The 18,526-nt window shown below is 39.0% G+C and overlaps 1 pseudogene; it reads right to left on the bottom strand.

Moving 5' to 3' along the window:
* Window positions 1-10,699: 10,699 nt before the first annotated feature.
* Window positions 10,700-17,607, bottom strand: LOC127811170 (G-type lectin S-receptor-like serine/threonine-protein kinase At1g11330; annotated as a pseudogene).
* Window positions 17,608-18,526: the final 919 nt, after the last annotated feature.

The raw sequence follows: 18,526 nt of genomic DNA, 5'->3' as shown, positions 1-18,526 counted from the left end.
CCATGCCAAGTACTATAGGATAATCATCCATTGGCACAATTGATAAGTCCATAAGGCCAGACCACTCACCTAGGCACACATTCACTTCGCGAGCAAGACCAAAAACTGATTTGGGCTAGGAGTTGACTGCCTTAAGCCATCCTTGCTCCTCCTCATATTTGATGCCAAGTCGATAAGCTTCATTCAACTCAAGGAAGTTGTGGGTAGCTCCTATATCTACCAAAGCTCAAACCTCGTGTCCACCAACCTTGATTGTTACATACAATCATCCCTTCTTCTCAAACTAGGGTATCTTCACCTTGCCATTGATGGCATTAAGGATCTACAAAGAACCCATCTTAGTCTCCTCATATTGTCGTGATTGCTTGTCCTTTAACTCAATCAAGGCAGAAAGTTTGCTCATTTTTAGGTAATCCCTTGCTATATGCAACCCTTCACAAAGGAAGCAATTTAGAGGTGCCGTTCCACTTCCTTTGTTATCCTTGTTTCTCTTTTAACCCTTATTAAATTCTACCTTAGACTTTATCGAATCATTTGTTGCCTGCTTGCTTTGATGGCTATCTGTCCCACCTTTGCCCTTAAAACTCTTCTGTGGCTTGCTCTTCTCAGGCTTCCTAAACTCAATGAGGGATTCGGTAATAGCGATGGCAATGTCAAGGTCATGTGCTCCTCGATATTGGATCTCCAACCTTGCCTATGTTTGTAGCCCATCCATGAAGGCAAAGAGGGCCTCCTTATCGGGGAAGTCGAGGATCTCTAGAATTAACTCGAAAAACTCCTTAACATACTCCCTAATGCTATCTTGCTGCATCAAGCTCCGAAGTTTTGCCCTAGCTTCATTTTCGACATTCTCTAGGTAGAATTGTTGCTTGAGTTCCTTCTTGAACTCATCCCAAGTGGCCCTTGTCCATTTCACCATGCCTCCTTCTCCACCTTCTAGGTAGAGGGTCGCATGGTCAATTTTCTTGGCATCGTTCGTGATGCCGACACTTCTAAAGTATTACTCCAAGCTCCAAAGGAAATTATCAATCTTCTTCGCATTCCTTGACCCTTTATATGCCCTAGGCTTAGGAATTTCCACCTTCGAAGGAGCTGGATGTAACATCCCTAAATTTTAAAAATAAATAATAATTATTGATTCTTGTATTTGAAGTAATAATGGAATATTCGAGAATTTAAGAGAAAATAATAAATTATATTGTTTTGAGGAAATGGGTAATTAATTATTTTATTTGAGAATATTTATGGAATAAAATAAATTAAATTAGTAAATTTAGACCGTGGCTATCTAATTAATTACTTAGCCTTATTTATATGTAATTGTGATAAGGGTGTTGTGGGTACACTACTGGTTTGTTTAACAAAACAAAGCTAATTATCGAGTGACAAAACAATTTAAGGTAAGGGTTTAATATGTTTTGTGTGTAAATTACTTTCGTCATAGCTTGCATAAGATATTGAGGAAGTGTCTAGGCATGTGGTAGTGGATTGTTGACCGTGAGTCCTAGGACGGGGTCATAGAAGGAACCACTAGGGGCTACCTAGAACCTGAGATAGGTGCGGTGGACATGCTTGCATACACTTCATTTTTATCTATGATATCATGCTAATTAATTTACTACATTGCATATTGCCTTTATTGAGTCCCCGGACACACCCCTTTATCCTCACTAACCCAACAAATGGCTCGAGGTTTAAGAAAGGGAAATAAATGTTGGTGGAAGAGTCATCGGTTAACAGTGGTTGCGGCTAGTGAAAATGTGGGTCGTGTTTTGTGTTGTTTAAGTAATTTATATATGCTCTATATTTGACTATGGGAGACGGCTATGATTTAAATAAAATTTGATTTAGACCAAGTTAAGGTTCCCATTATGAGTAATTTAGAGTGTGTTTGAACCGATCGGTTGTGGTCAGGATTATAAGATATGCTTGACTACTGAAATATTTTATTGAGCATGTTGGTATTTATTTTTATTTGTTTACAAAAATTAGATTTATATTTTAAAGGCCTAATCGAGCACGAGAATCGGGTGATTTTTCACTACCTAGGTATTTTAAACCCGAGTTCTCGACAGTGGAAGGCGGCGAAGCTTGGACTCCACCTAGGGCGCCCATATTATTTTAATATATTATGTTGGCAGGGCATAATCGTCCTTCGAGATAGGCCAGGGTTGTAACTGTGAGTTACAGTGACACCCGATAGTGGGAGTAGGGGCATCACATTGGAGTTGAGGGCATGGCGACAACTCCCCCTTATGTGAGCTCCATTTTACAAAGGGTCCAATCTCCATTAACATCCCCCAACTTAGTAGCCAATTTTATGACCTCTTTCCTAAGAGTCACAATCTCACTCTTAAGGGCATTAATATCACCAAGGAGAGTCTTTAAGGTCCTTACATTGGCTAGCACATGATTCATGTAGCACCCCGTTTTCCCACAACACGCGTTACCTCGAAATTTCGAGGATATATCTATATCTATATTTTTTTTCAACATCAAATACACAATATAAGTCCCTCGATACACATACCTTCGTCATAATCATTTCCTGACAATCCCGATCGTACCTTCTTAGCATATCAAAATTTAATAATTAATAGACTGAGATAGGTATTATCAATCACATCAGCGGAAGCAAGATCGAAACCTCAATGATATATAACCGACAATTCCTTTTACAATAACCAAATCGATGTTTCACATGAAAATATCAAAATATTACATAACCTTTGAACATCGTAATCAAAACCTACGAAAACTAAACATAGCAGCTACATCTCGATGACATTCTTTCCCTTAGCGCCACTGCATTCATCTGGAACGTTTGAATATTCTAGGGACATAGTGCAAATTAGATGCTGAATCATCTAAGTGAGAGTTCAAAAACATTTTCATGTAGATATGCAAAACTATATATATAATAGATAAATCCCGACATGCCCCAGCCTAAGAGAATCCCACATAGCACTTAGCCCTAACCAGGGAAGATGCAGTCTCTCTAAAGGCGACACGACCACACCGACCCATTGGCAACCCAATCCTGCTTAAGAGGGACAATCTCGACATATGAACCCGGGAATCACCCCATTTGTCATTGTTAGGCTTTATGCTCCTACTCAAAAGCATTCCAAAACCCAATGGAAACCTAGCCCCAAGAGTGTCACATCAGCACTATCCTCAAAATCCACAACACCTCAGCCTTAATGCTATTGCTCAAAGGAACTTGGGGTGGTGTCCACTCTCAGCCCCCCCACTTGAGCCAACAATCGGGGTGGTGTCCACTCTCAGCCCCGCCACTTGAGTACCCTAGGGTAAAGTCCGTCTCAGCCCTGTCTCAAGTGGGTCACATAGCATTAACCCTTGGCATGCATTCCGAGGGATGACACTCGAGAGCTACGTCACAGGTTGACCACCCACGTCCCACATGGACAACACAACATGCCAATGTCGGAAAATCATAACATGCATAACTTAAAATCAACATTTCGATGTATACAATTTATCGTACGAAATTCAATGCATGTGTAAATAATCATTTGGACAAACCATCTGTTATGGGCTATCTCCGGAATTCAACTGACGGGCTGGACTCGGTTGCGCAAGGCGAACCCAAAATACCCAAGGCACAATAGGCCGGTCGGAATTCCTTAGAGGCTCACCAGGCCCAGAGATCGAGAACCACCAATGAAGAGTCTTACGGTAAAAAGTTAGGTCACCTGAAGATAGTGAGCTCGCTCTAAGCGAGCTCACTCAAAACAACATCCCAACATCACGACTTCCGCTTCGCCGAAGGATGCGCCAAAGATTAGAACAGCTAGGAGACCGCGAGATTATCGGAAGCGATATACACCTGCCTATCAGAAGTAATTCAAATCCATAAAGACAAGGAACCTATCCCTGATATTTCGGAGCTGATAAGGAAAGCGCCATCAACGGAATAGACTCCTTCCATATTTAGAACTGATTCGAATTGTAAACAACACGACTCTATTTATAGAGAAGAATACGCCACTGTAAAGGGATGGATGACCGAATTACATACTGTGACTCTGCCAGAATAACCAGAGAACAGTCGTGGACTAGGCATCATTCAGGCCGAACCACGTAAAAATCTTGTGTGCTTATTGTTGGTTCCTTTGCTTCTGTTCCTTACTCTTCGGCACCTGTTATTGCACCGCGGGCTCTCGAACTTCGGTTGACGGTTCTCGTACGTCAACACCATCACAATAAACCAAGCCATAAGGATGAGCACTCACAGTAAACCATTCACATGCTACTATAAGTCTTTTCGGGTAGAACCATTCACCTCGATGTATTCGGATCGCCTCGATCCTCATGCACGACCTCGCTTTGCGTGCCAAAATACAAGTACTCGAACTTACAGTCAACCTCCAACCACAACACTTCCTAAACACCATAATTAATTAAGGAAGCATTAAAATCCATTTTTCTCAATTTTTTCATAATTTTCTCTATTTTCTCCCATTTTTCACCTCGATAATTCCAAAATAATTATTTACTCAACTATTTTTCCAAATATTTCAACACCATAATTCCTAAAATAATTAAATAGAATTTCTGGAATTTAAATTACCAAAAAGCCCCTCGTCACGCGCCTTCACGCACTTGGCGCGTGGGTGCAAGCAAAGGCTGGCGCGTGCAGCTCATGCGCCACCGTCTTCAACCTTGAGCCAGTCGCCGGCGATTGCTCCGATGACCTCGAAACCGGTACCCCCTGAAAGCCCACGAAGAATCGATCTTGACCCCACCAATTTCAGGCCGAAAGGCCACCGAAAAACCCACCAAATGGCCGGTTACAGGCGGCGGTAGGCAGTCCGCCTCCCTTCTCTGATCAGCCTTCGAAACCCGTTCAAATCACTTCTAAAACTCACGAAACTTACCAAAAATGCTCCTCTTGCCTCAAGGATCAAAAGCCTCTTATTGGTTTTCCTCGATTCGCCCTCAAAACCGAGCAATTTGATGCTCCAAATTCGATCAAAAATCCTTGGTATTTATAGGCTAAATCCGACCCCCACGTGGCCGATTTCCGGCCAAATCTCCTCTTACACGCCACTAGGACCGTCCTTGGCCATGCCCTGACGAGATTTGCTACCCAAATCTCCGGATTTTCAGGCCAAAATCTCGGCCAGATCTACCATACGCATGAAGCTTTTTCAAAAATTGCAATTTGGTCCTCTTGAAATTTTCTTTTGCATTTTGGTCCTTATCCTCAAGCCCCTGATCTTTCTAGCACTATCACTAAGACCCTCAAGATTAGTACTTCTCATTTCTCCCTTGAAACTTTCAAAAAATTACCATTTTGACCTCCCTCAGGCAATTTTAAAAAATTACACTTAGATCCGATTGATCGTTTTGACCTTAAATCCACTCGATTCAACCCGAAATCACTTAAGGGTTGTTCTATACATTAAATATTAGTCATTGACATGCTCTGTTGACTTTTTGGACGCCGTCTATAACAATTCGGTATTATGACCTAATCGGCAGCTGTATTTTTGCTGTACCGAAAACTATTCCCGATCCAATTTCTTTTATCACTAAAAATCATAATTTAAATCATTCATCGATACTATACCATTTTCCTTGGCTATCTAGGGTCCGGGGTACTCCCTCTAACTAATTCGGTCGTCCAAAACTACATTTGTGTATCCCATAGTCTCATTTTTTCGCAAATTCCATTTATACCCTTCATTAAATACTGTTTATATCCTCAAACCATTCTTGGGTATTACATTAACCACCACGTTCAAGGATCCTTGGACTACCCCACAAAACTCTTCTTGTCCACCGTTAAGCTTATCGATATGTTGGCCTAACTCTTCAAATTGATCTATTCGACCGGCCATAACAAGCTCTGTAACACCCCACTTTTCTCAGGGCGTTAGGTAACATAAGATTTCAGGGATATATTTTTTTTAACCGAAACTCAACACATAAACCGTTCCCCGACAATCCCGTTACACTTTCTCAGTATATCAACTTAGAATCATTAATAAACTAAGACAGGTAATTCATCTCAAATGCGGAAGCTAGATCGTAACCTGAAACGGTATATAATTGAAACCATCATTTTATATGACGTCATCAAAATACACAACATAATTGAAAACGACATACTATAATTTATCTACTAATTGTCGTCACTCCTCAACAATCCCTTTCACTTTTGCACCGCTATCTTCACCTATAATATTTGACTATTCCAGGGACAAAGTCTATATTAAATGATAAATCATCTAAGTGAGAGTTCAAAACACGTTTTCATGAATGTATGTAAGACATGAAACAACATGACACAACCCAACAAGCCCTAGCCTAAGAGAATCCCTCACAGCGCTTAACCCTACCACGAGAAAAGAGCAATCTCTCTAAAGGCCACGTCATCGTACCGACACATTGACACAACACAGTCCTAGATTAAGAGGGGCAAAGTCAATACATCTCCCAACATCTCGGGAACAATCGTTACCATTCCCGGCCAAGGAGGGTCACATAATCGTAGGAGCCCGGCTTACCACAATTACGTCAGGGATTGCGTTCCCACTCAAAAGCATTTAGGAACCATTACCCATTCTCAACTTGTATCTCACATGGACAACCAGTTGTCCTAGGCGGCTATCCTGGCATGCACACCAGCATAAGATACCCCTATATGTTATTCCGGCTTGAGGAATTACGGCTATATTATCCTGACAACGTTCCAGGCTAACATCCCATATGAACAACAAAAAACGCATGACAATGCCTCATATCACAACTCAATGCATCATATAACAACATTTTATAAAATACAATACACATGTATAAAACGTTTTGAGACAAATCTCCCACATGAAACCAACCGTTACCGGTTACCGTTCGCATGCAACAAAACTATTTTGCATGAAATTATAACACATTTAGCTATAACAAAACCAAGTTTTTAGGATAGAACTACTCACAATAAATTAAATTTTAGGGGTGAACACTCACTTCAAATGTATTCGGAATGCCTCGATTCTCATGCACAATCTCGATTTATGTGCCAAAACTCAAACACCCGTATTTACACTCAATCTCGAGCCACAATACTCCTTAAACATCATATTTATTTAAAGGAGCTTCAAAATCTATTTTTCCTTAATTTTTCATAATTTTCTCTATTTTTCTCCTAGTTTTCACCTCGATAATTTCAATATAATTATCTTCTCAAAATTTTCAACACGATAATTCTTAAAATAATTTTAGAAAAATATTAAAACAAATTTCAGAAAATACCCTTGTCCCACGCGCCCTTACCCCCCACCCCCTTGAAGCCCTTCCTCAATCAATCTTAATGGCATCATTTGCTACTTGAAAGCTCATCGGAAAAGGCCTCGAACGGCTAGTTGTAGGTCGACCCCTGATGTCCGCTTCGTGTTTCCAGCCAAGCTTCGAAACAGCTTCAAACGTGCTCCAACACGCACCAAATTCTCCAGAATTTATTCTTGATCCCTCGAGAATAAAAACCCTCTATCCGTTTCATTCAAATCACTCTCAAACGCGAGTAATTTGTGTGCTCATTCTTGACCGAAACCCTAGCTATTTATAGGCAAAATTCGTCTATTCTTCAACCAATCAGAGCCCAAGGCTTGGCCCCCAAGCCTTCCCACGCCATATACGACCTTTCCTAGCCCTCCCTCGACCGTCCCATCACCAGAAACGACGGCAGAAAGTTGGCCACCAACTTTACAGGTTTCCCACCTAGTTTTGGTTAATTGCACTTCAACCCCCCAACTAATTTCCAACCTTAGTTCACCCTTTTCTTTGAAGCCCTTGATCTTTCTAACAACACCACTAAGACCCACAAGTTTTGTACTCTTCATTTCTTCCTCGAAGTTTCTGGAAAACTATCCTTTGTCCTCCCTTGGGCAAAATTAGTAAGATGCACTTTGGCCCAGTTGATTAATTTGACCCTAAGTCCTTTCGTTTCAACCCAAAATCGCTCAAAGGTTGTTCTACATATAAAATATTGGCCCTTGAAACACCCCATTGACCTTTTGGAAGTTTCTTATGTCGATTCGATTTTTCAACCTGATTCACAACTTTACTAAAAATCATTCCTGATCCAATTTCTTTTGACACCTAAAATCATGCCTTGAATCACTCGTCCATACTATATCATTTTTCTTAATCATCTAGGGTCCGGGGCACTCCCTACGATCGATTTGGTCACTTGAAACTATGATAGTATACCCTATAGTTTCATTCTTTCAAAAATTTCACTTATACCTTTCATAAAATCCCCTTTATAACCTCAAAAAGTTCTTGGGTATTACAAGCTCCACCCTTACAAGCCTTGCGTTCATATTTTCCATGACATCCCTAGACTTCTCCCTATGGTTCTTATTGCTATCGAGAGCTTTTGTCTCCTTTTCCCTTCCCTCGTGGACATTAACATTGCTACCACTTGCCATCTTCCTTGTTAGATATTAACGTAGTTGAAATATCCTCCCTTAACTTGAACTAGGCTCTGATATAAACTGTCATGGGCTTGGACTTTACCAACGATCGTGCGGCACTTAGTTACAATCTGTCGCAACCAAGTCAACCTATCCTCCAAACAAGCTATAAAGATAGCTAAAGAACTTTAGAAGGTAAGAGAGAATATGGAAACAAAGGAAGAACACTTGAAAGGAAGCTTGAAAAACAAAGAACTTTTATTATTTTAAAGAATGCTTTACAAGGCTTCTGATTTTGCTCCCTACCTACAAATGAATGCCTACTTCTATTTATAGCCTTCCACCTCCTCAATGGACGACGAAGATCAATTTGATCCTATGGTAGTTATTGCTCCTCCTGAAACTTCTCCCACCTTTATCATATTGTAGAATGTTCTACATAACTCTATAAGGTTCCATGGTATTTTAGAACCTTCTAGACTACTCTAGATTAATCTAGACCTTTCTAGACTAGTCTACACATTTCTATAGTCTTCTGGAAAGTTTCGAGATATTTTGGAATGTTCTAAAATCCTCTAGGACATTCCACACAATATTACACACTTTACATAATATACAACACTAAAAAGGGTTTTGCCTAATCCAAATCTCCTTTGGGCAAAATTGGGGCCGAATGTGACAATTGACACCCAAACACAGATGGTGGTACACTGTTGGTTGCAAATTTCAAGTGCCGTTTCAGCGCCACTTGAATACTTTGTTTCTTTGACAGTTTCTCAGCAACCAAACGGCAAGGACAATCAACTTAAACCAAAACGGAGACGGAGGCAACAATTTTTCACATATCGGTTTGTCATTCTTTCTTGATCTCTCAAATGTAAGTTCTCGTTTCGTATATAATCTGCGTTTTAATCAAACATGTGGTCATCATTTGCGCGATATATGTTTGTGAAAATATCATACTGAAAGTTTATAGTACATCTGACTTTTATTTGGGCCCCACTGAGAAAAGCTTGTGATTTTTGGATAATGAACACTTTGCTTTGCTTTCATTGTTTCGCGCTAAAGTTTCCATGACATTGATTATTGTGGATAAAATTTTATGCATTTTCAGATCTTTCAATTGGCTTTCTCCATGGTAACCTTTTTGAACTAGTACAACACTACCCTCATAGCTTCTGGAAGAGCTGGTTGAATGAACTTGTCGTAATTTGATTTCAGCCTATTTTACAATACTTAAAAAGGACTGAAATCGTGTCAAAAACCAAACTTGGCCAAAAACACAAACGAACATATGACCAGTCTTTATTTCTAGTCAGGCATAGGAAATGATTGTGTTGAAGCAATATGCTAGCATTTTGCAAAACATTCAAGAAGGGAAGAAATTGGGAGAAGGATAGAAGAATCAGAGAGAATAAGAAATCAGGGATGGGTAGCAAGAAGAAGTTTGCAGTGGAGGGAAGGGAGGGAGGGAAATTTCAGTAATCTTTGTTCAAAATCAATAATTCAATTTCTGATTGCATCCTAAACCTATTTATAGGCATAAACTAAAAGATATATATTCTAATTACAATTATCCAAATAAATAAATAAAACTAAAAATCTAAGATCTAAATTCCAAAATTTAATAAAACCTAAATCTTAATATCAGACGTTAAAATTTAATAATTCCAGTTTCTCATCACTCGGTGCTACTTATTGATGTAGTCAACTCCATCTACACCCATCTGTAATCTAAAGGGTTTTCATGCAAGGATTTTGAGCTTATTTTTCTTGTGAATATCTACCATATTCGCACTATCCTGATATTGGGAGTTTCAACCTTCATGAACTCTAGACTCTGGTAGTTGATTTGAGCCTTGCCTGAAGGTTGCATATGCTTGTAGTTACAGACGAGCAAGAAAGTGCAGAGCTCATTCTTTACGAGGGAGACAGACTGTTTAGTGGAGGCAATGTCTTTCCCGTAGCCAACAGGACATTATATGTAGATGACATTTCTAGCCTATCTTTTATACGAATTTCTGAATGCATAATATATCCATTTCTGTACTCTTGGTACTTGAACTAGTACATGAATTACACAATTTACTGTATTCAATTTAGTATTGAGATTAGTGCTCAACCTTTGAGTAAATGCTAATAACCTTATCGTCCAAGAATTGCAGAGATTGTCATAACATTAGCCGAACGATTTCCAGAAATAGTTCCCTCCTCATCTGTCTCTCTTGGAGTTCTACCCAGTGAGAAGGCCGGTTTCTTTATTGGTGGGAAAACTGTGGCTTCTTTCCCAGCATGAAAACCACCGTGTCCATTGTTGGTCTATCTATAGGGATATCTTGAACACAGAGAAGGCCAACCTGAATGCATCCCAACACTTGATCACTTTCATATTATTCATGTAATGACGGATCCAGTAATTCTAGCATCATGTTCTCCTGCCAGAGTTCCCATCCCTGAAGACATATCAAAATATTGTTTCATCGGATAATTTAGTGCTGCCCTAAAATTAGGTTAAAAAAATAAAGTGACAGATCATCCAATAAAGGAAAAGTCATTCATGTTCATGACTTACATATCCGAGAAGATTCACTGGTTTTTCAGGATGGTGAAAATTTGCATTCCTTTTCCCACTAATAATCTCAAGCAGTAAAACTAAGCTGAAAACATCTGATTTTACAGAGACTACACCGTCTAGAACATATTCAGGAGACATGTAGCCACTTCATTAATGTTACTGCCTAATTAATAGGACTAAGAGGAGAGTATTTGTGCATGCCTGGCTAACATGTACACGCCATTTTGATAACACAAACATTATGTTTGGACATATTATGCATCTCACAAATCCAATCATTCTAACTGTATTCATGAAATGTAGGTGTTGTAAAAATAAACTCGTAGATGATATTGTGGAGAGATTTGAAGGTCAAGTTATTCTTAGAGAAAATCAATTTAGATATCTTGGATCAATTATTCATAAAGAAAGGAAGATTATTGAGCATGATACTCATAGAATCATTGCAGGATGGTTGAAATGGAGCAGTGTGTCTAGTATTTATGTGATTGTAGAATCCCTTTAAAACTAAAGGGAAAGTTTTACCAGATGCCTATAAGATTATCTTTGTTGTATGGGGGAGAATTTTAGGCAAGTAAGTAGTAAGATGCTCAACATGTAAACATAATCGAGGGGAAAATGTTATTGTGGATGGGTGGCCATATAAGAGAAAAAAGAATTAGAAACAAGATTTTTATAACATGGTTGGAATTACACCTATTGAAGAAAAGATGAGAAAGATGTGATTAAAATAGTTTGGACATGCGAGAAGAGGAACAATAGACACATGTGAGTAGAGGGGATGAGATGGAAGAAGTTTGTAACAAATGAGGTAAGAGGATGACCAAAGAAAACTTACTAGAAAACCCTTAGATATGATATGAGATATAATATAATGGCTTTACAAAAGATATAACCATATATAAGGATAATTGGAGAACTAGAATCCATGTAGTTGACCGTATTTAGTGGGGTCAAGGCCTGTGATGATGATGATAACAACATTGGAATGAGTAAAAAATAACACTTACTAAGTTCCAACCACTCTTAACTGTATTTTCTTGATAGTCCTTTCCTCCAAATATTCTTCTTGTGCCAAAGTTTGAAATTTTAGGGTCCATCTTCTCATCTAACAAAATGTTGATAGCTTTGATATCACGATGGACAATTCTTAAGCGAGAATCTCTATGAAGATAAACCTTGAGCAATCCCTTCGATGATGTCAAAGCATTTTTTCCAATCCAATCTCACTTTATTGATTGGGTTTGCCATTCCAAGGTGCATTTGTCAGTCATCAAGCAGAGATGCAACAAAAATTTGATATTGTCAAAAATTTAGACGGTCCTAACCAAAAAGAAAAGCATCTAAGCTCTTATTGGGCATTTACTCATAAATCAAAAGCCTTTCCTCTCTTTGAATGCAGCAGCCCAGAAGTCTAACAAGATTTCTGTGCTGGAGTTTTGCAATTACAATGACCTCATTTCTTAACTCCTGCAGTCCCTGACCAGACACTTTCGACAGTCTCTTGACTGCTATTTCCTGTCCATTTGGCAGTTCTCCCTGAAAATGGGAAGTGAGGGGAAGTTCTTCTTCAACAATTATGATTCACCAAGTTTTATCTGAAACTAATATTCTTCAAGGACAAGAAATCTTTACCTTGTAAACAGGACCAAACCCTCCTTGCCCAAGTTTGTTAACCATAGAGAAGTCATCCGTGGCAAACCTCAAAATATCCAAACTGAATAATGGCAGTTCTGGGCTTTTTGCATTGTTAACTCCCACCTCAAGTTCTATTCTATCTAAGCTTCTTCAAAATTTCAATGTCCAGGAACTGTAGCTCTTGCTTGCTCCGTGATCCTGAATTCACCAATCCACATTGTTACCAATTGCAAGCAGAGAAAAGTTCAAAGTAGTCCAGATCGTGATACAAATATTTACCGGTCCTTCTTGCTATCATTCGGCATATGAAAATGGTAGAAGAAACCATCATTGTGATAATTAGGGAAATTGCAAGAATAACCAGCACCGTCTTCAATTGCATCCCTTCATCAAGAGAAGTCATTTTTCTATTTGTTTTGTATAGAACAAACTGATGGTAACAGATAGAAGTTAAAACATAAAATGAGCTTGATTAGTCGTTTACAGATACTGTAGATAATTTTGGACGTGACATCAAGATTAATAAATCAAGCTAAATGGTAAGAGGCAGATGGTATATATGCGGTAACTGCAAAATATTTTCAAGTTACATATACCGTTAAAATGTGAAATTCTTTGATTTAAAGCCATGAACATATACATTAAGCCTACTATATGGATCTCATCAGCTCGAGGTAAATCCTTGGAAATAAAATGTCCATCGTTATATGTTTATGAAGTATTAGATATTGATGGCACTAGGGCAGCGGTATGTCAATGCCTTCATTTGGTACTGTGTTCCATGATTAACCTGTTCATTGCTCTGAACTGTTCGGGCAAACATTTCCTAAAGTAGTCATACCAGCTAGAAACTGCTGTGGAAGTATAATGTTGTTGAAATAGGGAATGTGAACATGCTTTGTTGGGAGGATAAGGATTTATCAAATATTGATGTATAAGCGTGAAATGTTGAAAAAATTAGCCGAGTAAACGAGAGGATCAACGATTCTATTTAAGAACTTTCACAGTGTCTGACCTTGTACATGTGATCTGTCCAAACGTAGATACAGATCTTGGCCACCTTCTTGGAATATCTGAAGATCCTTTAAGTTGCCATCCCATGTCAAGCAACCCAACCCGCTCTCATATGAAAATGCAATGCACGAGCAGTTGTTCTTGCACTTCCCTTCGCAGTTGCCTTGTCCCACCGTTGAAAGGGGACTAGAAAAATCTGACAGTTTTATCCCTGAAATTTTATGAACACATCGTTCATAGCTGTCCCATTCGCTTTGCATTCCAGAGGCTGCTGCCTGACGCATCCACCACTCCAGTTCCCTGCTTTCCAGTCTTGGGGTGATGAAGGGACAAATCCCCTCAAGCAACTACAAGTTGGACTCTTATTTGCATTGCAAACTCCAATAGGACCACATTTCCCATATATTGTGTAGTTGCTGCTTGGTTCTGACCAAACAAGATTCCAGCTTGAGGTTGTATCATCCCAATATGATTGATCTAATTTCCCGGACTGGTTTAAAACAAAAGCGGAAATAGTTTTGTTTGAATTTGAATATTGTTGCCATTACCTGAATCACCACTCCTTACTACGAGGTTTCTTGTAATGACCTAGTTATCCACGATTTAATATCAATTTGTAAGTTTGATGTATTAGGTAAAAGATGTTAAATTTAATGTATTTTTGAATGAGAAAGTAATAGCAAATATTCAAAAAATTTGAGGTTTAAGTGTAAGTTTAGAAATTGAGAATAGGATTCCTTTAACTATAAAATATGCACAACAATAAGTGAGGAAGGTTGTAGGTTGGGTGCTCACACACACGCACGAGGGAAGTGGTCTTGGGTTCGAATCCGTGTGTGGGCAGGGGAGGAGAAAAATGCTGGTTATTTTTCTAGGCAAGCCAGGTGCCAAACAAAGTCGTTTCGGGCCCCATGCGAGCTGGCCACCCCACGCAAGGCCCACATGAGCCTTACTGCTGCTACTGCGCCAAGTGGCACAATTTTGTGCTGCCATGTGGCATTTTTACCACCACCTACTTTGCCAAGCCTATAAATATGGGGGGCTGGGAAGAAAAATAGAGAACGGGGAGAGAGGCAGCCAACTTAGTGGGGAATTCGAACAATGCGGTTAAGGTAAATGTAAAATTAATTAGAATTAAATAGAAGATAGTCTTGATAATATTTAATTTAAATATTTCTTTTATCTTTCGAAGCTTAATTTTATTTAGAAGAGGCTTGAGCTAAGCCATTGACAACCCTGGTGCTGTTAGAGGTTTAAAAACGAAAATTTAAGGCAAATTCCTATTGTCCTTTTTCCATTTGACTAGCTCTCTATTCTTTATGTAAGTTCTTTTCATTTCCATGCGAGTTCTTATACTCCCTGATTGTTTGGTCAATTGATTCATAGTTGGTCTATGATTTATGCTTAAAAACCCTTATTCTTAGGCACTTGCTTAATTTTATAGGGGTTTGTATCACCCTATAATTCAATAGGTTCTTAGATAGTGTTGGGGTGGTGTTTGTATTCCTTACAATTTTATTTTATTGTTGCATGGTTATGGGTGGTTGGCATTTGGGGGTTTATGTGTTGAATATGTAAGGACATGAACATGTTAGTGTGTCGTGGGTGTGCGTTTAGAAAACATATGCATGACATTTGTATTCCTAAGTAGGTGTAGCATGGGTTGATGCGTGGCTTATGGGAGTTATGTATTATCATCAATGTTGCATTAGTCTTACATCCTTATATATTGCATTGCATGGTTACTATTGCGCGCGATACATTTATCCATGGGATGTACATCCATAGGCTCGAGTGATGGGAGGACCGTCCTAAGAGAGCTTCGACTCGATTGTTATGGGAGCTTTGGGCTCTGGAGCATTTGGCTCGAGATATGCTGTAATGCCCCATTTTTTCCAAGCGTGCGTTAACATGGAATTTCAGGGATTTTTTTTTTTTTTAGAACAATCTCAACATATACTCAACCTAAATTAAACCCCGATAATCCTGATCTATTATCTCAGCATATCAACTTAAAGGAATAAGCTAAGATACGAAGTATCATCGCATCAACGGAAGCAGAATTGAAATCTCAAATTTCACATAACCAAATTCACTTTATTCATAATGTAGAAATCGAACCATCGTTTGACATGACATCTTCAAAACAAAATACATAGAGACTCATCTCTCAACAACAACTACTAAACACCTCTAACATAGACAAAACATATGCTAAAGATCACCAATGTAAATGATGGCTACATCTCGATAACTCATTTTCCTTTAGCGCCACTGCTTTCACCTGGTACGTTTGAATATTTTAGGGACATAGTCCAAATAAGATGCTAAATCATCTAAGTGAGAGCTTAAAAACATTTTCATGAATATATGCAAAACCATGAATAAAATCGACAAATCCCAACATGTCCTAGCCCAAGAAAATCCCACACAGCACTTAACCCTAACCGGGGAAAATGCAATCTCTCTAAAGGTAACACAACCATATCGACACATTGACATAACACAATTCTACTTAAGTGGAACAACCTCAACGCATGAACCTGGGTATCACCACTATATCATGGTAGGCATTATGCTTCCACCCAAAAGCATTTCGGATCTCAACATAACCTTGGCCACAAGAGGATCAACACTATCCCTGAAATCGACGTCCACCTAGGCAATAATGCTATTTCTCAAAGGAACCTAGGGTGATGTCCACTCTCAGCCCCGCCACTTGAGCCAACAATCGAGGTGGTGCCTACTTGTAGCCCCGCCATTTGAGTACCATATGGTGAAGTCCATTTCAATCCCGTCCCAAGTGGATCACATAGCATTAATCCTTGGCACGCATCCTGAATGCTATCACTCAAGTGCCACACACAGGTTAACAACCCATATCCCACAAGGACATCACACAAACATGCCAATGTCACTATCACAAACCATGCATCATATAAAAACCAACATTTCCATGCACATAATTTAAAGTACAAAATTCAATGCACATGTAAATAACCACTTTGAATGAACCATCCATATGCAAACAACCTATCACAAGTTAAATCATTTGTATAAACAAATCATGTATAGGGTCAAACCACTCAAAATAAAATCAAGTTTTAAGTAAGAACACTCACGATAAACCAAGTTTAAAGTAGAAACTCTTTACAATAAAGCCAAACTTTGGTTAGGAACTCTCACAATAAAACTAAATTTTCGATAGAACTACTCACAAGTCAAAGCCATTTGTATAAATCAAGCCAAGTTTTGATGGTAAACTACTTGCCTTAGAAGTAATTCAAAATACCTTGATTCCCGTGCCAACCTTAATTTTTATGCCAGTCCTCAAGTTATCGTACTAATGCTCAGCCACGAGCCTCAACGATCTCTAGATATCATATTCATTCAAAAGAATATCAATATCTATTTTTTCCATAATTTTCTCAATTTCTTCTCATTTTTTCAATACTACCATTCATAAAATAAATTCTGAGAAAAACCACTCACCTTGACCTAGCCTCTCAGGTTTCATCGGTATGCGTGTCATGACCTCGAAATGCGAGCTCGGATAATTTTCTAGCTCCGAACATGCTCCTCTAGCCCCAAGTTAATTCCTAAAATTTTCTAGAATTTTTCGGAGACTTTTCCTATTTTTCTCCATACTTTTTTTCCTATTTCTTCTATTTTATTTTCCTTTTTCATTTTCTTTTTTTCTTTTTTTTCTTTTTTTTTTCTTTTTTTTCTTTTTGTTTATTTTATTTTATTTTTTCTTTTTTTCTTTCTTTTCTTCTTCCTTCTTCTTCTCTCCTGCATGCGAATAGCCATACCTGCGTGCACAACCTGTCGGCCACCCATCGCTGGCCTCCGCCGCTTGTTAGCGCCATTGCCAGTCGCCCCTGACCTCGCGCAACCACCAGCCAGCCGCCATCCCTGTGTTGCCACTGTGACCAACATCTCCGCGCATGTTGCTTGCGTGCAAGTAGCCGCTGTCCACCGCCACTACTTCAGCCTGCCATCTCCGGCCACGTTGCTTGCCACGACCACCATCGGTCGTCCTGCTCTGTCGCTTCCCCTGCTCTCTCTCGATCTCCTTCCAGCTCTCGGCTTCTCTTTCTCTCTAAACTCTTTGCTTCTTCCACTTCTCATTTGCTTCCATCTCCTCCCATTTTATAGCCATTTCCACCTCCTCAAGTCTGCCTTAGCCATCCCTCACTGCGTGTAAAATACTTCACTTGCAGCCATGAATTTGCAAGGCATGGCCATTACACTCGTGTGCACACACACACACATATATATAACTATATATTACACTAGAATAATAGAGAAATCACACACTTAAATCCCAAATTTCTCATTATTTCTATTGTGCAATTCCCTAATTGCAATTACATCCTCAAACATCAAATTAATTTGTATTACGATATTAAAAATACAAAATTAATAATTCAAGACTTACTCGATAAGGATGATTTCGTCTCTGCGCCCTCACATGACATTTGTTTCATCCCAAAACCACTTTAGGGTTGATCCTTATGTAAAAATAGAGCTCCCTTAGGGTTCTGTTGACTTCCTGGGAGTCTTCTATAACAATTCAGTTTTTCAGTATGAATTGCAGCTATACCGAAAATAGTCTCGATTCTAATTTCTTTTAATACCATAAATCATATCTCAGAATGCTCGTCAATTCATATAATTTTCCTTAGACATCAAGATTCCAGGGCACTCCCTATGGTCAATTCTGTGACTTATTTTTACTATCAAGCCAATTTTTGGTATCTTAATCTCACTTAAATTACATGATAATCTTATGCCGAACCAGGGTATTACATATACTAACCAGTTCATGGCTATATACAGGTTTATATGTAACCTT

The sequence above is a fragment of the Diospyros lotus genome, chromosome 10 (assembly GCF_014633365.1).
Source record: "Diospyros lotus cultivar Yz01 chromosome 10, ASM1463336v1, whole genome shotgun sequence".
In the NCBI taxonomy this organism is placed as follows: domain Eukaryota; kingdom Viridiplantae; phylum Streptophyta; class Magnoliopsida; order Ericales; family Ebenaceae; genus Diospyros; species Diospyros lotus.
The sequence above is the reverse complement of the archived record's forward strand: the minus strand, read 5'-3'. Positions and strand labels throughout refer to the sequence as shown.